Here is a 23,665-nt window from a genome sequence, read left to right on the forward strand (position 1 = left end):
TGATCCTAGAGTCCCGGGATCGAGTCCCGCATCGGGCTCCCTGCATGGAGCCTGCTTTTCCCTCTGCCTATGTCTCTGCCCCCTGTCTCTCTCTGTGTCTCTCATGAATAAATAAATAAAATCTTAAAAAAAAAAAAAAAAAAGAAAAAGCCATGTCCTACACTAGAGGATAAAGTAGTAAAGACAAGTCCTGCCCTGGCAGAGTTTTCAATCTAGTTAACAAGAGTAAGTAGGAATAGAAGGTATCCAAGAGCAAAGCCAGTGAGTGATTGAGGCTACATGTTGTGTCCAATGTCTGTAGACCAAAGAATTGAGGGCTGGGGGTGGTGGCGAAGTTAATCCAGAAAGATGGAAGAGATGGCTTTTAAAGGATGAAGGGAGGAATGGTAGCATTCACAGCTAAGAGAAACAAACCTCTAAGAGGAATAGAGACCAAACCCAGAAAGGAAGTAATGGGTTTTCTTCTTTTTTCTTTTTTTTTTTTTAAAGTTCCACATGGACCTTGAACTCATAACCCTTAGATCAAGACCTGAGCTGAGATCAAGAATAGGATGCTCAACCGACTAAGCCACCCAGATGCCCAAGGGATAAGTGAATTATTTAGAATAGCACTTAGACATCAAATAAAGAAAAATAAGTTACTTTGCAAATATTTTCAAAGATTTACTCATGCATTTAATTTTGAAGTGGGGATATAAGTGATAGATGGTGAAGGGCTTATGAATGTGACACATGGTGCCGTCAAATTTGATGTCTGATGAGGAATGAAAATTGCCTGGTGAGAAGGATTAAGATCATTGAAGATCATGGTCTTTGTCTTATTGGCTAAGAGGCAGGGAAAAAGCACTGGCTCTTAAATAGGGATGTGTACCCTCCACCTGCATTTCTTTCCAAAACTTGCACTGGAGGCGAATATTTTTTCTCCAGGCCCACGATTTAATGCACCAAAACTAGGAAACAGTTTAAAGCCTCTAAAGAGGAAATCAAATCTGAGAACTCCCTACCCCTTTCAAGACGTTGATAACTTTCTATATTTAGTCGGTTATAAGGAGAAACTCTCGTAGGAGAAAGCAGCGTTCACTCTGCCCTGTGGCAGTTGGAGATGTTCACAGTCGATGTGTTCAGGTAGGAATTTGATGTTTGAGTGAAGAAAAATAGTGGCTCCATGAGGTGGACCTGGCATGGCTGGGTGGGAGGTGTCAAGGAGAATTAAGAGAGAGGAAGAAAAAAGAAGTTGTGCTAGTTGCATCTGTATGTCGTCTCAATTCCTGTCCATACAGAAACCCAAAGGGCAAATTCAGGGAAGAGGAGTGAGCTCTGCATATCGTGGCTTAGCCAAAGAGTTTTATATAGTGTGAGGTGCTAAATCAAATCCCATGCAATCCTTAGTGAAGAATGTTGGATTCAGAAAAAGAATTATCCAGTTGCTGTTTGATGGTTGTCGTTGGGAGGAGATGGGAGAGTGCAGGTTAGGGAGATTCATGGGCTCTTTTTGTCTGAGGATGATCTCAAGACTCACAGGTGACAGGACAGAGTGATTTATTTAAAGACTCATATTAGTGTCCACACTGCTTAATCCTTTGTCAAGGTTGGGGTTAATTCTAACCTTGGGACCCAGGTAATCCCTCCCCTCCTTGCACTTTCTCTTTGAACATCCTTGATGTTGGCCCATCTTCATCCTTTGAAGGACTATCCTGAGGATTGAAGAAGATAATATTCTTTTTTTTTTTTAAGAAGATAATATTCTTAAAGCACTTAGTGACTTAGTGCAGTTCCTAGCTCTGAATATGAGGGAGACACTGTGGCTTCTTTTGACAATTATTAATGTTAGATTTGATTTTTGCAAGCAATCAAAAGGAATTTAGAGGAAAGTCTGATGAATAAGGAAAGGGGTCAAGCAAAAAGTTGGCATTTGGACCCCAAAATGTGAGCTTCAGAAATGGTGAGGTTGTTTCATGTGGTTCGTAAGCTGAAAGATTATATTTCACTAACAATTACTAGAAAAGAGAAAGCTTCGAAAATATCTTGGCAGTAAGTTTCTTTCTTCCTTTCTCTTTCTTTTTTTCAAAGAGAAAGAGAGCACAAGCAGGGAAAGGGGCAGAAGCAGACTCCCTACTGGGCAGGGAACCAGACACATGCACGGGCTCTATCCTGGGACCTCTGGATCATGACCTGAGCTGAAGGCAGATGCTTACCCGGCTGAGCCACCCAGGGCCCCCCTGACAGTAAGTTTCTGCAATACCTAAGGTGAGAGGCTTCACGTGGATGTGTCTGTCCTGGTAAACTTTCGGCAGAGCAGTATGGAGCGTTGAAAGGGAAATGCCACCCCCCTCCCCAAGTCAGGGTGGTCTGTGTTGCAGGGGAGCATTGAGGGTAAGGGCTGGGGTACAACCCAGAGAAACCAAGTAATAGGTCCCCAGCAGGAAGCCTTGTTGCCACAAGTTCAGGTTGTTCTTCTTGTTCCTGGCTGGTGCCTTGGGACTAAGAAAGAACACCATGCTCTTCTCTACAGAGTACCGCCTCCAGAGGTAGCCTCTCTTTTCACTTGGGAGGGCAGAGTTTGGGGGGTCGGGCATACCTGGATTTGGGCTCTGGGTCCACCATGTATCAGCAGTTGGGCAAGTTATTTAGTCATTCTGAATTCATTTATCTTTTCTAAAAATTTGGGCCATTGAACATGTTCTTCAAAGAAGTTTCTTCAGGAATGCCTGGGTGGCTCAGTGGGTTAGGTGTCTGTCTTTGCGAAGCTCAGGTCATGATCCCAGGGTCCTGGTGATGGGGAACAGAGGACTAGCTGAGGACAAAGCACATTGACAAGTCCTTGAAACAGGCAGAGGAACATTCCTCTACGGACTCAACTGCCTCAATGTTCATACTTTGCTGAGGGCAAAAGGCAATCTTAACCTGACCCCCAGGATCCTGTAAGCCTACTAAAGTTCCTTTAGAAATTTCCTTTATCTCTAAGCCCCCCCAAGACATGTGTTGGCAATCATCCCGCCAGCATATGGCCCGCTGATATACATCTGAAGGGTCTCATGACTAAGGTTTTATTAGACGGTAATAAGTGATCTTTTCCCAACAATAGCTAGCCCCTCAAGGTCCTGGAAACCCTGCTTCCAAAATTCCTTAGACAGTACACTATCCCCAAACCCCTCCCAACTCCCAGGTATATAATCAGCCACTCTTCACAGGCCTGGGGCAGCTGCTCTTCCTGCCCACGGGTCCTGTCCCCGGGCTTTAATAAAACCACCATTTTGTACCAGAGACATCTCAAGAATTCTTTCTTGGTCATCGGCTCCAGACTTCACCCCATCAAACCTCACCTGTAATCCAAAACTTCATTCCTGGGATGGAGCCCCCACCTCCCTGCCTAGTGGGGATCCTGCTTCTCCCTCTCCTATGGGTACTCTCTCTTTCTCTCTTGCTCTCAAATGAATACATAAAATCTAAAAAAAAAAAAAAAAGAAAAGAAAAGCTTCTTCAAAGGATTTTTATTTTTATTATGAATATTCCATAAACAGAATAGTATATATACATTCTAACCCCTCTGTGTTCATAACCCTGCTTCAACACCTATCACTTGAAGCCAATCTTACTTTTTCCTACTTTTTATCTAACACCCTTCCCCCCATTCCAGATTGTTGTAAAAGATTAAGTCTCTTTTTAACCTAGCACAGGAGCGAATGGCTGGCTCAGTTGGTAGAGCATGTGACTCTTGATCTCATGGTCGTGAGTTTGAGCCCCACATGTGACTTCCGATCTTGAGGTCGTGAGTTTGAGCCCCATGGTGGACAAAGAGTTTGCTTAAAAATAAATAAATAGGATAAACAAATAAATAAATAAATAAATAAATAAATAAATAAATAGGGGATCCCTGGGTGGTTTAGTGGTTTGCTGCCGGCCTTCAGCCCAGGGGGTGATCCTGGGGACCTGGGATTGAGTCCCACGTCGGGCTCCCTGCATGGAGCCTCCTTCTCCCTCTGCCTGTGTCTCTGCCTCTCTCTCTGTATTTCTCATGAATAAATGAATAAATTCTTTAAAAATAAATAAAATATTTAAGACTGTAACAACAATTCCATAATCACCCCTAAAAATATGATCAGTAATTTCATAACATCAAATGTCAGCTGGTCGGTCAGTGTTCACTTTTCTCCATTAAGTCGCATCATGCTTTTAAGCATTGGTTTGAATTCAGAGGAAGATCTGGTCCATACTTTGCAATTGATTGATGTAATTTTTAGGACTCATTTAACTTAAGTTTTTCTCTCCCTCTTAGTTTACTCCCTTGCTATGTATCTTTTTTTCTTTTCTTCTTCCCTTCCTTCCTTTCAATTCTGTTGTGATTGTTTGTCATTTGTCTTATAGAGGTTTCCGACGGGCAAGGTGCTTTCAAATGTAGAGTTTATTATTGTTCAGGTTTGGGGAGGCCAACAGATCTGGAGATACCCCCAAGAGGAGGGGACATGCCAGGCGGAAGAAGCCACCCTGGAAGCATCAGTGTCAGTTGGGAGGTGGAAGGATGGAGGAAAATGGGGGCAAGAGCCTTTATAGTGGTCTGTGGGCAAGGCGAGGCAGGGTAAGCAAGATTGGCTAGCTGGGTTCATTTCAACAGGCTCTGGGACCTACGGACGATCTCTAGTTGTTTGGTGTGACTAAGGCAAGGGAGTGTTTCCCTGAATTGTGAAAACCCAGTGGAAGATGGGGGTGGGGTGGCTCTGCATTGGTCAGTTTGCATATGAAAGGTGGGCTTGAGAGGTAAGTTGTTTACCATTGCTAGGGATTGGTTAACCCTAGGAGGACAGTCTCCCGAGGTCAGTAAGACACCAGAGGTCAAAATATTGGAATAAAATATGCTTAATACACAATATTTTGTCTACTGCGTCCCCATGTTATCATTTTATATCTTTCTCTATCCCCTGTATTTGGCTATAAATTGGTAATTAAATTTAAAGTCTTGGTCAGGTTCAGATACATTTTTTGTGACTTCCATTCCAAAGAACATAAGAACATAGCATCCAATTATCTTTTTGTTATGCTAACAGCCATCGATGAGCGATGCCTGGGTTAATTTTTTAATTAGGAATTGCAAAAGAGGGTTATTCTAATTTTGCCATTCTTTCTTTATTTCCTAGCAGGATAATTTTTTCTGTAAAGAGAAATGTCTCCTCATCAATTATTTGGTAACCCAGAGATAGATAGCACTGGAAAGGTAGATTAAATGCTTCATTCTTTCCCTTTATTTACCTGTTTTCAAAAAGAATATGTCGTTGGTAGCATCCTCTAAAAGCAAGTTTGTTTCATAGATTGAAACGTATTTGATCAGTTTAAGTCCGCGGTAGTTAGTCTTACTGATGCTGTAATTGTCCCAGGTCAGGCCACTGGAAGCTTCAAGTTTGCCCCAACTCATTTTGACAGAACACCAGTGGGCTTCCTTCTTCAGGGATGAGAAAAGTTCCAGGCTTGTATTATACATTTCCTACCTCAGACCTGGACTCAGGTATCTCCAACAAGCCCTGTTCCCTTTCATGGGAGGCTGTATTTGGAAACCATCATCTTATTGCTTTCCAGTGCTCATTACTGGAGTTGGCCATTGCTTTTAGGGTTTAATCAATGGGTAGAACAAGGAAATATATGTCTCAATCATTGGTTGGCATGTTTATTAAGTCTCTTGTAAGTATTGCTTTTCCTTCTCATTTTTTTCTTCTTTCATTCTTCTCAAGGAAGAATTCTTGAAATGTTTTTGGTGCAAAGAGGTGGTTTTATTAGAGCAGGGGGACAGGACCTGTGGACAGAAAGTACGGCACTGGGATTGTGAAGAGCAATTGATATATATTTTTAAGTTGGAGGTGGGGGGGGATGAAAGAAGTTTCCAAAAAGATTTTCATATGACTTACAGGGTTTGGGATCTGGCTATTGGCAAGCTAAGGTTTGCTAAGGTTGCTTTTTGCCTCTAGCAAAGCATTAACATTAGGTTGTTGAGAGTTCCTTGAGGAATGTCTTACTCTCCTGGGCCTCAAGCATTTGTCAATGGGCTTCAAGTTGTAAGTTGAAACTTAATTTTATCTACATTTTTTATGCCTTTGTTTTTGTCATCAGATATATTCTCCTTTCATTTTGGCCGCAGGACCAAGTGCAGAGTGGACTCCTTCTGGATGTTGTAGTCGGACAGGGTGCACCCATCTTCTAGCTGTTTGCCGGCAAAGATCAACCTCTGCTGGTCAGGGGGGATGCCCTCTTTTTCTTGGATCTTCCCTTTGACATTCTCGATGGTGTCACTGGGCTCCACCTCCAGGGTGATGGTCTTACCAGTCAAGGTCTTCACGAAGATCTGCATGCCCCCCTGAGGTGAAGGACCAGGTGCAGAGTGGACTCCTTCTGGATGTTGTAGTCGGACAGGACGGATGCTTCCAATTCAAATTCAGTTACTCCGATTGTAATATCCTGGTTCTCCGGGCTCCTGGGTGGCTCAGTCAGTTAAACACCTGCCTTCGGTTTGGGTCGTAATTCCCAAATCCTGGAATCCAGCCTCCAGTAGGGCTTACCACTCAGTGGGGAGCCTGCTTCTCCCTCTGTCTCTGCCTACCTACCACTCCCCTCTCCTTGTGCTCTCTCTGTCAAATAAATAAATAAATAAATTAATAAATAAATAAATAAAGTCTTTAAAAAATAAAAACAACAACAAAATAAAAGCCTGGTTCCCAACTCAAACCATCATACTTACTCATTTGCTTTATCCAAAATATAGACAATAGTTTCAGAATAATAATTGCAACACTACCACCAACAATGTGATAAATGGAAAGTTTGATTTTTTTAATAGTTTGTTTTGTCCTTAGGTTACATTCCCTAAAGGATGTTCATTTAAATTCTGTGGTTTAGAGTCACGGCTCGATCCTTGGGTGAAGTTCTGCTGCTGGGTTGATTCTCCAGAAACCCATTCATTCACTTCATTGTGCTTCAGATTTTTAAGGATTACATATTTTTAAAACTTAAATGTGCTTTACAGTCAAGGTATATTCATAGAAGGCCAGTTTTGAGCCCAATCGTCTCCATTTCGTTTCCCATACTTTTGATGTGAAATGTTTTGGGGTTGGGGAGTGAACGATCAAAAAAGAATTCTTGGGACATCTTTCGGGGAAAAAAAGGTGTTTTGTGTTTTTTGTTGTTTAATATAAAAAGGTGGTTTTGTTAAATGCCAGGACAGGACCCGTGGGCAGAAAGAGTTGCTCTGGGATTATGAGGAGTGGCTGGTTATATACTTTTAAGTTGGGAAGGTGTTAGGGATAGTGTAAGTCTCTAAGGAATTTGGAAGCAAGGCTTCTGGACCTGGATGGGCTGGCGACTGTTAAGACCACGTACTCCTTAACTGTCTAGTAAAACAGTAGTGATGAGACCCTTTAGACGTAGATCAGTGGGCCATATGATTGGAGGATGATTGCCAACATGTATCTTGGGGAGGGGCAGAGGCAAAGGAAGTTTCCAAGGGGATTTTTTTTTTTATATGTTAAAGAAGATTTATAGGATCCTGGAGGTCGGGCTAATGTCAGGTTGCTTTTTGCCCCTAGCAAAGCATTAACCTTGAAGCAGATGAGGTCCTGGAAGAAGAAGGGCACTCTGCTTGTCCCAAGGACCTGTCAGTGAGCTGCAAGTTATAAGATTTACTTTTTTTCTACATTTCTTTTGCCTTTGTTCTCCACATCACTACCACTGTTTTAGTTTTTGGTTTATCTTTTCTTGCTTCTCCTCTTCCTCTTCCTTTTTCTTTTCAGTATAAGCAAATTTTACAAATATAAGCAAATATTCACTTCCTCCCCCGCAAGATAAAGGTAGCGTATTATACATGCTTTTCTCTACCTTGCTTTTTTTTTCACTTAATATACTCTATAGATCACTAAATAGGACTATCTTAAATACTGAATAAAATACAAATCCACAGACTCTTATCCACAATTCCCAAATTCTCAAAGCTCTGAAAACCCAGAATTTTATTATAAGCTTGCAGCAAACTCATCTGGAAAAAAAAAATCAGATCCGAACACATATAAAGTTATTTATTGTCTTTATTTTCTATACTTGTGTGCATTTATATTTGATAAATTTTTGATGCTGGAATACTTAATATATTTGATTATGGATCCAGCCTCACAGCTTGATGAGTTGTTAAATAATATATGGTATATGGACTGTATTACCTTTCTGAAACCTGAAAATTATGAATTCTTTTTCTTTTAAAGATTTTATTTATTCATGAGAGACAGAGAGAGAGAGAGAGAGAGAGGCAGAGACACAGGCAGAAAGAGAAGCAGGCTCCATGCAGGGAGCCCGATGAGGGACCTGATCCCAGGACTCCAGGATCACGCCCTGGGCTGAAGGCAGGCGCTAAACTGCTGAGCCACTCAGGGATCCCCAAAATTATGAATTCTTAAATATATCTGGCTCTAAGGATTTCAGATAAGCCATACTCACCTATAATATGTAAATCACTTTTTAGTAACTTGACTTTTTCCTTCCCTCAACATCTGTTCTTAGATTATTATTATTATTTTTTTAAAGCAATCTCTAATCACTGTTAGGGCTGGAACCCATGACACTGAGATCAAGGTTACATGCTCCACCCACTGAGCCAGCGGGTACCCCAGATTTTAAAAATATCTTATTTATTTATTTACGAGAGAGAGAGAGAGATAGAGAGAGAGCATGAGCACAAGTGGTGGGAGGCAGAGGGAGAGAGCATCGCAAAAAGACTGCTGAGCGGGGACCCCAACTTGGAGGCTTGATCCCATGACCCCGAGATCATGACCTAAGCTGAAACCAAGAGTCAGATGATCAACCAAATGAGCCATCCAGGCACCCCCAGATTTTTTTTTTGGTAAGAATTGTATCTGTAACAGCCTCCCATTTTAATATAATCAGGTAAATAATGTGACTCTCTAAATACAAATTGAATGGGAACCAGAGACCGACCCATGGGTTTTGCCTGCACAAGCCAAGAGTGGGTGGGGTTCTAAGATTTCCTCCTACATAAAGTAACCTGACGGGCAAAGATGCCAGTGAAAAGCCAGATTAGTATTTTGAGATTTTAAGTATAATTATGAAGCAGATACATTTTAAAGAAAACCGTGGCTTGAGTGTTTTCATAGAATTCTCAGCCTCTGTTGACTTCCTCTGTGTTAGAGTTTCATAGAATTTTGAGTTGGAAAGAATGCTGGTCGTTGCTGGTAAGCATCTTCCAGAAACAGTGGACCAACCATGACTTGAACAAAAAACCATTCCTAACTTCGCCTGTTGCTTTTATGAGGAATCATTGCATTTATGATACTTAGAGAGGGCAGGTATGAGCAACAGCTATAATACTACCCTCCTTTATTGCCAAGTGGTTCCAGAATTATTAGATCATAAGCTTTATCCGGGAGTTAACTTAGGGCAAACTTTTTTCACAAGTGAGAGAACAGAGACCTCTTACTAGGAGAGATCGTATAACACGCACAATACCTGCTGCCCCTCCCTTGTGAAAGGACTATGTCCCTGTCCCTTTGACAAAGCCATTGATCTTGTTCCAGCCAACAGACTGAGAGTGGAAATGACATGGCCACTTCTGGAGAAAAGCTTTAAGAGCCAGCATATTATTTTCCATGTGCTCTTTACCCTCTGCCACAAAACTGGCCAGATCCAAGGTAGAAACTGCTCCATTAGCCTCCATCTGACAGTAGGGATGACGTGGCCCAAAGCCACAACCACCCTGTGATGAACATGTGGTGTAAGTGGAGAGTGATCTTAGTTCTAAAGATTGTTTGTTACCACAGTGTAACCTAACTTACACTGACTGATACCCGTGCCTATCGTCAAGCAGCCAATGGTTGAATGTGATAGGCAGCCTTAGTGTCCTGATGAAATCCTCAAGTTTTTACTAGTGGCAATAGTTATCCTTTGATTTTCTAAAGCTCACTTTTCTTACCTATTCTATTTTTTTTAATTAAAAAAATTGTATTTACTTATTTATTTGAGGAGAGGGGAAGAGAGAGAGAGAGAGAACACAGGGGGTAGGCAGCAGAGAGAGAGGGAGAAGCAAGGTTCCAGCTGAGCAGGGAACCTGATTTGGGGCTCAATCCTAGGACCTTGGATCATGACCTGAGCTGAAGGTAGATGCTTAACCTACCCAGCCACCCGGGTGCCCCTGATTTCTTTTTAAAACAGATTTATTCATTTATTTGAGAAAGAGAGAAAGAAAGAGAGAGAGAGAATGAGAATGAGTGGGGGAGGAGCAGAGGAAGAGGCTCTCAAGCAGACTCCTTGCTGAGTGGGGAGGCTGATGTTGGCTCCATCTTATCACCCCAAGATCATGACCTGACCCAAAATCAAGAGTCAGATGCTTAACCGGCTAAGCCACCCAGGCGCCCTTTCTAATTTCTGAAATAGCTTGAGACAGTTAATTAATATCTTGAAACTTTTTGAGATCCTATGTATATAGTAGACACTAAGTACTGAAGCCCCAGTATCTGTAGATATAGCAAGTATTAAGTGTTATAAATATGCTCCCCATCAGACTGGGAGTGAAGACAAGGTGACTGAGAAATTAGTAACCTAGGAAGTAGAAGAAAGATGAAAAGGAGACAAGAAGTGTATCATGATGGATGCATTTGTTTGGTATTTTAATTTTCCTTGCTCTGAACTGACAGAGAGGACTTTGGCAAGAAAGGTGCTTTCATCAATCTTTCTCATCTCTTTCACCAAAATAAGGAGATAGGAAGATTTCAGTTTATGAAGGGGAAAAAACAACAACAACAACACTGCTAGGATGAATTTTTAAAGTTCAATTTAGGCATTGTATCTTTTCCTTCTTTTATGTTCATATGAATATGCCAAATTTGGGGGTTCAAGGGCCCTTTCTCTTATTTCTCTTACTTCCCCATCCTCTTTCATTTTATTAAAAGAAAACCCTGAGAACCAAGCTATCATGTTAGTACCCGGGGCCATACAAGAGGATGTGTTAGAAAGGCTCTTCTAGCTCAGGTAGTGAGAAGTCTTGGATAGACAACTGAATTCCATATCCTTATGGACTAGGTCACTATTAAGGCCCCAGCATATTTATTCTAATATCTGTAGATCTTTGAGAAAATCAATTAAGACTAGGAGATGATATGATAATAAAGGAACTGGAAGAAATCAACCCTTCCAGGAATCCCTGTTATCAGAGTCACCCAAGTCACTGTGTCATGTGCCAGGAATATCTTGCCTCTACTGTCTATTGAAAATAGAAAATTGTCTCAGCAAAAAAAAGTACCATGTGTATATACCAGGAGTCCATAAACGTTACTGAGTGCCTACTGTGTGCCAGACTTTCTAAGACTCATCCCCAAAATACGCAATTTGGAATAACTTCAGGATTGGCACAAGATTCCAAATCATCTTGGACCCGACTCATAATTACAGAACAGTAGAAGAGATGGGAATACACCCTTGAAATAGACTAATTTGGCTTGGCTTGCAATGTTTCGATTTAAAATGAGAATTGGGAAGTCAAGAAAGGCCCACAGATAAACATCCAAATGTAAGAAGCTCAAACTGGGCAGTGGTATGGTGGTGTCTGGACTTAAGGGCAGCTGAATGGCAAGGATCAGAGGTGCAAATCCACCAGCTGAGATTCTCACAAACTCACTCACTCACCCTGAGAATTTTTATTGCCAGGTAAAACATGCATATCTTTTGAGGGATAATTACAATCCAGTAACCGTGCTGAGCCATGCTTTAATTGACTTGGACGTTCTAAATGACGCAAATAATTTAAGAACCTGGAGCATATATACTTATACCCACAGCCAGCAGTCTATTTCACTCTCTAGTTCGGACATAACTGTAGGAAAAAATATTCTTGATTCCATCATGGTGTCAGTATGAATTCAATCCTTTAAGTCACCTATAATCTGAGACCAGCAAAATATCTGTTTCCTTCCGTCAGCTTTTTCTTGCTCATAGATAAATGTTAGAACAGGTATGAGAGAAATAAGTTCTGGCAAGCAATAACTTGCAACTACAGCTGTTTGGGGGAAAAAAAGGAAACAAGGTAAGTTCAATCTACCACAAGTAGAAGCCTATTGGCTATTGTCAGAGAAGCAGGATCAAGGACCAAAGGCTAGCTCTCCACCCAGCCATAATTTACTATTTTATTACTTCCCCATAGCAGCCTGGAAGGCACAGGGAACCCTTGCCTTACGTAGAAATACTTCCCTGCTGAGACACTAATTGGCCAGAGTCCGTGGGATTGGCTTTTGCTTGCAAGGCACCAAAGACAGGAAGACATTTTTATGGGCTAGAGCCAAATCAGTTGCATTTCACATGTTGCTATTAAAAAATCATTTGTGAAAGGAGCTAAGAAAAGAAAGATAAAAGAGTTAATTAATGAAACATATCAAAATAAAACCTTGCCCTAATGCCCACCACCTTTGCCCTATTCTAAGTAAGACATTTATTCTCTAGCTCCTGGGGCCAGGTGGCAGGGCCATCCAATGATGGGATTTAAGTGCTGGTGGTGCAGTCTTCAGTAGCGTTCACATTGCTGAGATTTGGGGCAGGGTACGATAGGTTAAAAACGTGTGCAATTCAAGAAATGGTAATGGAAGGTTATTGATAAATGATTTAGAATTTCATTAAGAACTAGAGGAAGGGGATCCCTGGGTGGCTCAGCGGTTTGGCGCCTGCCTTTGGCCCAGAGCATGATCCTGGAGTCCCGGGATCGAGTCCCACATCGGGCTCCGGGCATGGAGCCTGCTTCTCTCTCCTCCTGTGTCTCTGCCTCTCTCTTTCTCTCTCTCTCTCATAAATAAATAAATCTTTAAAAAAAATTAAAAAAAAAAAGAACTAGAGGAAAATGGAAGTTTTATGGCAATGAATCACAAGATGGAACTCTACGACTTTCAGGTAAAGAGCAGGCAAGTTTTGATTATCTAACAAGACCAATCGGCTGTGCATGTGTTCTCCATGTAGCAGTTCTCTATTACTGTGAGACAAATGACACCCAAACATAGCAGCTTCAAAAGGAAAACCCAATTATGTGTTCTCCCTCACAATTTCTGAGGGTCAAGAATCCAGGAATGACTTAGCTGGTGATCCTGGCTCAGGATCTCTCATGAGGTGGCTGTCAAGAAGTCAACCAGAACAGGCGTCATCTGAAGGCTTGACTAGGCCCAGATGACCTGCTTTTAAGATGACTTGTTCCCCTTGCTCTCCTTGGGTGGAAGCCTCAGTTACTTGACATGTGGACTTCTCCATGGGGCTGCTCAAGTGTTTTCACAACATGGTAGCTAGCTTCCTTGAGAGAGTAGCCTGAGAGTAAGGAGGAAGCCACAATGCCTGTTACGGCTTACTCAGAATTCCTAAGTGGTTGCTTCTGTCACATTCTCTTTATTAGAACCAAAATATAACCCACACTCAAAGGGAAGGCAATTAAGAACCAACTTATAACATAGGAATAGCAAAGAATTGTAAGTGTATTTTAGAACTGCCACAGTAATGGGGGTGCCTGGCTGGCTTGGTCCATAGGGCATGCAACTCTTGATCTTGAAGTTGTGATTCCAAGGCCCACACTGGGTGTGGAGATTACTTAAAAATAAAATCTTTAAAAAATAAACCTCTACAGTAATGAATCACCGTACATAATTCTGTCACTTTATGGCAAAGAGCTTACTATTTTTGGTTATCTAATAAAAACAGTTGTTTATGCATTCTCCATAGTTCAGACTTAGATCTTGCTTACATGACAGCCCTAAAGAATATCCTTTTAGGTGACAGGTGACAAGGAAAGAGTGAATCTGTCTGGAATTTTTAAAGAAAATAGAATTTCCCAGTTGCCAGGGGGATGCATCAGTAAAACCCACACAGGGGCCCTAGTAGACATGCTGCATCAGAACCATCCCAAGCCCACTCCACTGTTGTCAAATGTGCTTAAATTCTCTTGGGTGTTTTCATGGCTGGACTTGATTATTATTATTTTTTAATCAATGATGCTGCCTATTTTATGTTGTGTATATTCTTTGTGGGCCAGAAATTTAGGGAATGAGAAGGCAAGACCACACATGGAGCATAATGTTCAGTTCTAAGTCAAAACACACACACACACACACACACACGCACAAAAGAAGGAAAAGGCAAAACCATCTGATAGAACAGAATGGAAGAGAAGACCCCTAGCTGTTCTGTGTGTGCAGAAACCTCTAAGACTCCTGGGCATTCTGACCTGGAGAATGTGCTGCCCATATTGCCCTAGATCTGACCATGAAGCGCAGGCTGGCTGAGTTCCAGCTGCTAGCCTATGCATCTCTTCCAGGACTTTCTCTGAAAGCTGGAGCCCAGTCTCTCTCAAGAGCAGCCCTCAACTAATAACTGATGGGCATTGCTGTATAAATCCCTAACTTCCTCACTCTTTAAGTGGGATAACTCTGAGGCTGGTGTTCTACACTGGCTTCCAGAGTTACCCAAGGAAAAAGCGCAGGTTGTTCATAGTGGTCATTGGCTTGGTAACACCCTGTTGGCTGCTTTCTCTTCCCTCTCAATTCCCCACTCCCCTCCCTATTGGTGCTTCCTAGAACCACATCCTAGATGAACTACTTGCATTTGAATAAAGTCCTTATGACAGAGTCTGCCTCCTACAGAACCCAACTTGTAGGATAGGGGTGGATAGGGGTGTGTGGGTGGCTCAGTTGGTTAAGCATCTACCTTCAGCTCAGGTCATGATCCTGGAATTCCAGGATTGAGCCCCATGTCAGGCTCCCAGCTCAGCAGGGAGTCTGCTTCTCTTTCTCCCTCTGTTCCCACTCCCCCCCAACCCACCCCATACTCATGCTTGTGCTCTCTCTCACATAAATAAATAAAATCTTAAAAAAAAAACAGTGGATGATGTAACCACAGTCTTCAAATGTTGGATGACTGTGAGTGGTCAGATTTACCTACTATTCAAAAGGGAGACGTAGAGGGCGCCTGGTGGGCTCAGTTGGAAGAGAATTTAATTCTTGATCTTGGGGTTGTGCGTTGGGCACATTGGGCATAGAGATTACTTATAAATAAATAAATAAATAAATAAATAAATAAATAAATAAATAAATAAACTTAAAACATAGAAAAGGAGACTTAGGACCACTAGATAGTAGTTATTATGAGGCAGGTTTTGGTTTAGCATAAGGAAGAATTCTAGAATAACTTAAGATGCCCATGACGATTAATTTTATGTGTCAAATTGACTGAAAGGATGCCCAGAGAACTGGTAGAATATTATTTCTGGGTGTGTCTTTAGGAGTGTTTCCACAAGAGATTAGCACTTTATCTTTTTTTTTTTTTAAAGATTTTATTTATTTATTCATGAGAGACAGAGAGAGGCAGAGACACAGGCAGAGGGAGAAGCAGGCTCCATGCAGGGAGCCCAACACGGGACTTGATCCCAGGACTCCAGGATGGCGCCCTGGGCCGAAGGCAGGTGTTAAACCGCTGAGCCACCCAGGATCCCCGAGATTAGTACTTTAATCAGCAGACTGAGTAAAGATCACCTTCACCTAAGTGGGTGAAGATCATCCAATCTGTTGAAAATCCAAATAGAATCAAAAGGCAGAAGCAGAATTCACTGCCTCTGCTTCAGCTAGGACATCCAGGACATCCAGGACATCCGTCTTCTCCTTCTCTCAGACATGGATGCTCCTGGTTCTCAGGCCTCCAGTCTTGGAATTAAAGCTCTGGCTTTCCTGGTTCTTCAGCTTGCAGACAGCAGATCGTGGGATTTCTCGCCTGTAACTGCTGAGCCAATTATTATTTTTTTTTCAAGATTTTATTTATTTATTCATGAGAAACAGAGAGAAAGGCAGAGACACAGGCAGAGGAAGAAGCAGACTCCCCAAAGGGAGCCCGATGTGGGACTCGATCCCAGGACCCCAGGACCACACCCCGAGCTGAACACTCCACCACTGAGCCACCCAGGCATCCCAAGCCAATTCTTTTAATAAATTTCTTTTTATCCTATTGGTTCTATCTCTCTGGAGAACCCTAATACAATGCCTAAAAATGGAATTAGGATGTAATAGACTCAGTATCATAGGGGGTGTTTTATAGAGGCTGGTTAACCACCAGGGATACATGATTGATATGAAACCTAAACTAAGTGCTTTTGAAGGTCAGAGGTGGGCTTACCATGATAATAATGCAGCTGAAACTTGTGAGCCTCTTCACAGACCTTTTCAAGGCCTCTCAATATGTTGCATGGGCACACATTTCCATAAACATGCAGATCTCTGTATCACGATCAATTAGGGCCACTGACTTTTTTTTTTTTTTTTAAGATTTTAAATAATCTCCACACACCCAACGTGGAGCTTGTACTCATAACCCCACAATCAAAAGTCTCAAACACCACTGACCGAGCTAGTCGGGCACCCTGACCACTGACTATTTTTTTTTAAAGATTTTATTTATTTATTTATTCATGAGAGATACAGAGACACAGGCAGAGGGAGAAGCAGGCCCCATGTAGGGAGCCCGATGTGGGACTCGATCCCGGGTCTCCAGGATGACACCCCAGGCTAAAGGCAGCGCTAAAGCACTAAGCCACCTGGGCTGCCCCACCACTATTTTTGACTGCAACTTAATATTTTTTCTAGGAATTTCTTGAAACAGAATTTATCAGAATTCCAGGGTTTGTAGAAAACACATGTGTAGTAGTGCTGGAAATGAGTACAATTCATTGTGAAGTTGCATGTTTTTATGTATTCCAGCATATCAGATTGAATTTTAGAATATCTGACACGTCTTGTCCTGACAAAGTCTGGTGGTTCCGGATGAAATAGCATGCAAAATTGCCACAACACAGCAGAATAGCCTGAAAAAACAAGTGACAAAGGCAAAAGAGAAAGCCCAGTGACAGGGCTCTTACACAAAGAATAATTTGATGACACACTATGTCACTCCTTCAATGTAACATCAATTATAAAAGTATTCAAATTGCATTTGTGTATTCTTTGACTTTAGATTAATTTTCTTTTTTTTTTTTTAATTTATTTATGATAGTCACAGAGAGAGAGAGAGAGAGAGAGAGAGGGAGAGAGAGAGGCAGAGACATAGGCAAAGGGAGAAGCAGGCTCCATGCACCGGGAGCCCGATGTGGGATTCGATCCCAGGTCTCTAGGATCGCGCCCTGGGCCAGAGGCAGGCGCCAAACCACTGCACCACCCAGGGATCCCTAGATTAATTTTCAATATTTTTGCATAACTGTTAACCAACCAAAATTTTATTTTGCTATTTTTTATTAAGTTTTTCAATGCCAGTATAGTTCCCATAATGTCACATTAGTTTCAGGTGTATAATGTAGTGATTCAACAATTCTATCCATTACTCAGTGTTCATTGTGATAAGTGTCCTCTTTAAACCCAGCCAGAATTTTAAATGTGACAGAAAGGAATTATCTTAGTATTACCTTTAGGAAACCCTAAAGGTAATCTGAAATAAATGATTGTAGTATTTCCCAGCTTTTTAGAGTTTATAGTTGTTGAAATTCGTTTTCTCATTTGAAATAAAATTCACTTTTGTACCCAATTTTGCATTCATATGTGCCCCCACTCTGTTCCTTTTACTTAAAGGGACACACATGTAATTGGGACCTACCCCTGTCAGATAATTTTTGATTCTGAGATTCTTTTGTTTGTTTGTTTTTACAGATTTTATTTATTCACGAGAGAGAGAGAGGCAGAGACATAGGCAGAGGGAGAAGCAGGCTCCTCGCAGGGAGCCCGATGTGGGACTCGATCTCAGGACCCTGGGATCATGACCTAGCCGAAGGCAGATGCTCAACCACTGAGCCACCCAAGTGTCCCTTATTCTAAGATTCTGAGTCATGATTCTTTCTGTTACCATGAGCTGAAGGGTAACCATATTGTTTACTATCTGATTAGGAGTAATTTGTAGAGTGGATTAAAGAGATGTGTGGCTTGCTAGCTCATAGATTTGAGCTAGCTAGAGATTTCCAGGCAGGCACTTCTTTATCTATCTATCTATCTATCTATCTATCTATCTATCTATCTATCATCTATCTATTTTATTTTTAAGTAATCTGTACACCCAATGTGAGGCTCAGACTCAGGCTCGAGATCAAGTCACATGCTCTACTGACTGAGCCAGCTGGGAGCCCCTCCCAGCCATGGTTTTAATGAAATCTTAATATACAAAGTCAAGGCTGGTGATACCCTCTGCTATCTGTGCTATGACCTTGTTCCCTTAGAGGGGCATTGATTTTTTTCAAAAAAATATTTTATTTATTTATTTGAGAGAGAGAGAGAGAGAACAAGAATGAATGGGAGTCAGGGAGAGGGAGAAGCAGACTCCCCGCTGAGCAGGGAGCCTGACATGGGGGCCAATCCCAGGACCATGGGATCATGACCCAGGCTGAAGGCAGGTGCTTGACCAACTGAGTCACCCAGGTGCCCTGAGGGCCATCATTTTGAATGCCTACTCACATTTTCTACAAAGAATCAAGTGAACTAAAGGGACTCTGTGTTATTGATAACAGTGAAAGTGAAATGGTAAAGCCATTCTTTTGAATGCTTTCCAGTCCATATGATACTGCCCCAGGGATGAAGAAAGTCACTGCTTATACAAATATGTATGAAAATATTAATCTGAACGATCAAAGTGAGGAGAAAATGGGATAATATAACTAAAATTGGCAAGTTATAAAAGTGGATTAAACTTTCCTTGACTGCAAAAGAGGAAGGTTATGTGGCTAGAGCAAGAGTCAGCAAACTATTGCACATAAACCAGATCTGTTCCTGCCTCGTTTTGTAGTTTCGCTGAAACACAGCCACATTCACTTATTTATGTATCGTCTACGGCTGCTTTCACACAGAAACTGCCCAGTTGGCATGACAGAAACCAAAAGGCCTGCACAACTTAAAATATTGACTCATTGGCTCTTCATAGAAAATATCTACCAGCCTCTGGTCGAGAAATAATCTTCAAGCTGGACAAAATTCCTTTCTTTGGCAGTTTGTAACATAGATATGTTTGGGGAATAATTCTTACCCTGTAAAAAAAAATCACAGTGAAAGAGATCTTAATTTTGTAGTAGAAGAATTTTAAGAATTAAAAAATTTTGACAGTGAAAGTTGTGAAGCTTTTCTATTCAGGTCAGGCTACTGGTGATGACTGCAGAAGAGGGAAAGGATGAGGTTTAAAAGTAAGGCTTTAATTAATTGGCATCAGATCTTAGCATACCTGGGAAAGTTTTTAGCCTATTTATTTAAAACTGCAGTTAAAATAGAGAAAGCTTCCCCTTATCCCCCAGGGCTGGTTCTGTGTGAAATACAGGACTCGGTTTACGTATGAGGGCTTCCTCCCAAGTCACCCTTCTAAGCTACTCTGTTCCAACTACATGTTCTGTGTGCCTTTTTGGTAAACACCTGAGCTCAGCTGCACCCATCTACGTTTCCAACACCACCAGCCAACACTGCCCCTACAACCACCTGTGTGTGCACGTCTGTGCATATGTACCTGGGAGCAGGTGAACACACACACACACACACACACACACACACACACACTACTTTGGCTGCATTAATCTCAAAGCTCTCTACATATTCTGTGAAACTTCATGCCTCCTGTGTCTTTGCTTTTGCTGTTTTCATGCCTTTCTTGTGCCTTGAAACCACTTATTTGCCCCAAAAATCTAGCTGTGAAGAGCGTGAAACCAAATTCATTCTCTTTTCCTTGGAGCATGCTTGGGAAATGTGCTCCTCTGTTTTCAATCTCCTGCTTCTGAGCTTTCTTTCCCATGCCTTTGGGTAAGTGAGAAGAAATTCAAAGGGTCCAACCGGTGCTCTTCTGAGCTACATTTTTAATACTAAGGGGAAAATTCTAAATTCACTAAAGGGCAAGCATCTACAAACCACAGCACAGAACTAGTCTTTTTAACTTTTACCAAAACTTCCCTATAAGCTCTATCAGGACAAAGCTAATGTCTCATCCCCTGAGTGGCCACTAATGCACTTACGGGAGCAGCTGGCATATGAAGACATGTAGCCTATGTTTATTGGAGGAAAGAATGAATGAACGCGGAGGCCCAGATACAGAGGAATGCTTGATAGGAAGGTGAACTCGTAGAGTCAGATTGCTATCTGACATTTTAGTGGCCTATTAAACAACTCTGGCATGTCTGGCCCTTCCTTTTAGACAACTGTTTACAGTTATTGAAATCCCACGACCCAGTGCAGGGCTGCTGTGTTACACAACTCTGGTACATTCAGTGTCCAGGCTGACCTGCCACTTGCAGCTGGCCTAAGCTAGTGCTAAGAACCTGGGTTTTGAGGTGCACACTCCCAGATTTGATTCCCAACTTCAACTTTTACTAGTTAGTTTGTTGACTCTATGCAAGTTCCTTAACATTCTCCAGACTTTTATTTGTTCATCTTGAAAATGGGTGAATTATACATTATATTGTGTTGTTATGAGGACTAAATGAAGTAAGGTATGGCACTTCAGAAAATGGCAAATGCTGAATAAACACACTTTCTGTGATGTGTGTTTGTGGTCAGTTATGAATCTTCACTGGAGAGTTAGGTCACTGTAAGCTACCTTAGCACAGACAGGGTTTTGATGCTGTTATATGTGAATGTGACTGTATTAGTTTCCTGGGGCTGCTGTAACAAGTTATCACAAACTGGGCGGCTTTAACAACAGAAATTTATTATCTCACTGCTCTGGAGGCTAGAAATCCTTCAGAGGTGTTTTCAGGGCCATGCTCCCTCTGAAGGCGCTGGGGAAGGATCCTTCCTTGCCTCTTCCAGCTTCTCGCGGCTTCTCACAATTCTTGGTGCTCTTTGGCTTATAGCTACATTACTTCAACCTCCACCTGTCATCACCTTCTTTCCTTCTCTCCTCTGTCTGTATCCAAACCTCCCTCCTCTAAAAACAAAACAAAACAAAACAAAACAAAACAAATCTCCCTCCTCTTATAAGGACATCAGTCGTTGAATTAAAGCCCACCCAAATCCAATGGGACCTCATTTTAACTGAACTACATCTGCAAAGACCCTATTTCCAAATAATGTCACACTCACAGTTACCAGGGCTAGGGTCTTGGGCACATCTTTTGGAACGGACACAATTCAACTATACTATAGTGACCATGTAGGTTGGAGAAGGACCATGTAGGGAGGAGAAGGCTTTCTTTTCTTTTTTTTTTAAAGATTTATTTATTTATGATAGACAGAGAGAGAGAGAGAGAGAGGCAGAGACACAGGAGGAGGGAGAAGCAGGCTCCATCCCGGGAGCCCGATGGGGGACTCGATCCTGGGTCTCCAGGATTGCGCCCTGGGCCAAAGGCAGGCGCTAAACCACTGAGCCACCCAGGGATCCCCAGGAGAAGGTTTTCTTAGGGGACTTACTGTATAGCCTTGGACAAGTCGCTTAAGATCTTTTGTCCTCACTTTCCTTATCTGTACCATCTGTGAAATGAGGAGCTTGGGTAGCGCACTTGCTTAGATCTCTCAGTCTTAACGTTTTATGATTTTGTGAAGTCTCTCAGATTCCAAATCCACTAAACCTGAATTCCTGAGGTTCTTCTATAATGGTGGTCTGAGACAACTGAAGGAGGACAGGGGCCTCACAGCTGAGTCCCGTGGCATCAGCCAGGATGGGGTCCACCTCTGTAGAGGAGGTGTTTACCTCCTCTACACCCCAGGAACAGCTCCTTGCTAGCTGCATTCAAACCATAGGGGCTCATTTCCCACCAAAATTTATTCTTATTCCTCCTCCCTTTTTTCTTCATTCTAAATCACTCATACTAAATTTCATTTTGATTTTTACAAAATGTGCCTCCATTTCACTAGGTTGCTCTAGGGTCAAGCTGTATTTTAGTCACTACTGTTGGCAACTTTTGTGTTTTTTAAAATATTTATTTATTTATTTGAGAGAGAGAGAGCATGCGCGCGCACATGTAAGCAGGAGAAGGGATAGAGGGAGAGGGAGAGAAGCCAACAGGGAGAGAAGCCAACAGGGAGAGAAGCCGACTCCCTGCTGAGCACAAAGCTCAGTCTCACGACCCTGAGATCTTGACCTGATTCAAAATCAAGAGTCAGATGGTCAGCTGACTGAGCTACCCAGGCACCCCTGTTGGCAACTTTTGAACACTATTATTTTGTATTTTTAAATTTATATTTATTTATTTAAAAGATCTTATTTATTTATTCATGAGACACACACACACAGAGAAAGAGAGGCAGAGACACAGGCAGAGGGAGAAGCAGGCTCCATGCAGGAAGCCCGATATTGGACTCAATCCCAGGACTCCAGGATCATGCCCTGAGCTGAGACAGATGCTTAACCGCTGGGCCACCCAGGCTTCCATTTAATTTTTTTTTTTTTTAGAGAGAGACAGAGCACGCACAGAGGTGAGGATGGAGAACAGGTGTGGAGAGGCAGAGGGAGAGAGAGAATCTTAAGTAGGCTCCATGCCCAGCTCAGAGCTGGACTTGGGGTTCAGTCTCACCACCCTGAGATCATAACCTGAGCTGAAATCAAGAGTTGGATGCTTAACCACTTAGCCACCCAGGCACCCCAACGTTTGAACACTATTAAGAGCTGGGATCAGAGACCCAGATTTTTTGGAGGGGGGTAGCAGGTAGGAAAGCCCACATAGGGGACTTCCAATGTGTTTATTTTAGGTTCATCCCATCCCATCCCACGTCATCCCAGTTGATGTCCCTGTGGTTCAACAACTTAACAGTGGACCTAGAGATTCACACCTCATGTGGACCTGAAATAATAAGAGGGAAAAGCCCTTTTGTCCAGCAAATACTCCATAAAGGAGATTATTTGTTTTATACATATGAAGCATTTGACATATTTATAGCTTGGAAGAACCCTTAGGATCTCCCCTAGAACTTTATTGCTAAATAACTTTTAAATCCCAATGCTACTAGAGTCTTAGAACTTGTAGTTTTTATTATGAATGATGTCATTACCTAGGCAATAACCACCTGAACCACATTCTTTGTAAGGATTATACAGAACATATCTCAAAAGTATAGATTTTTCTGTATATATGCATTAAACAATATAAACGTGCTAAACTGATTATGCAAATTTTGTAAAAATAAATACTTGCTGCATAAATATTTCTAATCTCAAAACTCTATATTACATATACTAGGAACTATATTTTGCCCTTCCATTAAGCTTTGCAAGCATGGATTAAAAAAATCATCATCGTCATCATGAAAATAGTCAAAGTAGCATTGCAGAATTTTAATTGAGAATAATATAGTGCTCTGGAACCTGATAATGAGTATAATAAATCTCACACAACTATGTGATTAATTTCCTGATTTATTAGGAAAGTGTCTGCAAAGGTAAAATTCAGCCGGGTTCCTATTAATATAGCACTGATTATGAATTAGTGGCATCTGAATTAATGAGGTTTTATTTCGAGTGAAACTTAACTTTTTGAAACAATTTGTTTCGATTATATAACGTTTTTTTGTGCTTGCATCCATGATGTCATCCGTAACTGAAAGTAACTCCACTCAGAGGAGCCGGAGATGCCACCCCCACTCAGGGCCACAATATCAGACATACCCGACTCACATTCTTAGTGATGATTACAGGTTATTTTAATCCTGAGCCAGTGGTTTTTTCGCTGTGG

The 23,665-nt window shown here is 41.8% G+C and overlaps 1 pseudogene; it reads right to left on the reverse strand.

Annotated features, from left to right (window-relative positions):
* Window positions 1-6,109: 6,109 nt before the first annotated feature.
* On the reverse strand, window positions 6,110-7,128 carry LOC112645661 (ubiquitin-like; annotated as a pseudogene).
* Between the last annotated feature and the right edge of the window lie 16,537 nt (window positions 7,129-23,665).

The sequence above is a fragment of the Canis lupus genome, chromosome 1 (genome assembly GCF_003254725.2).
Source record: "Canis lupus dingo isolate Sandy chromosome 1, ASM325472v2, whole genome shotgun sequence".
NCBI lineage: Eukaryota > Metazoa > Chordata > Mammalia > Carnivora > Canidae > Canis > Canis lupus.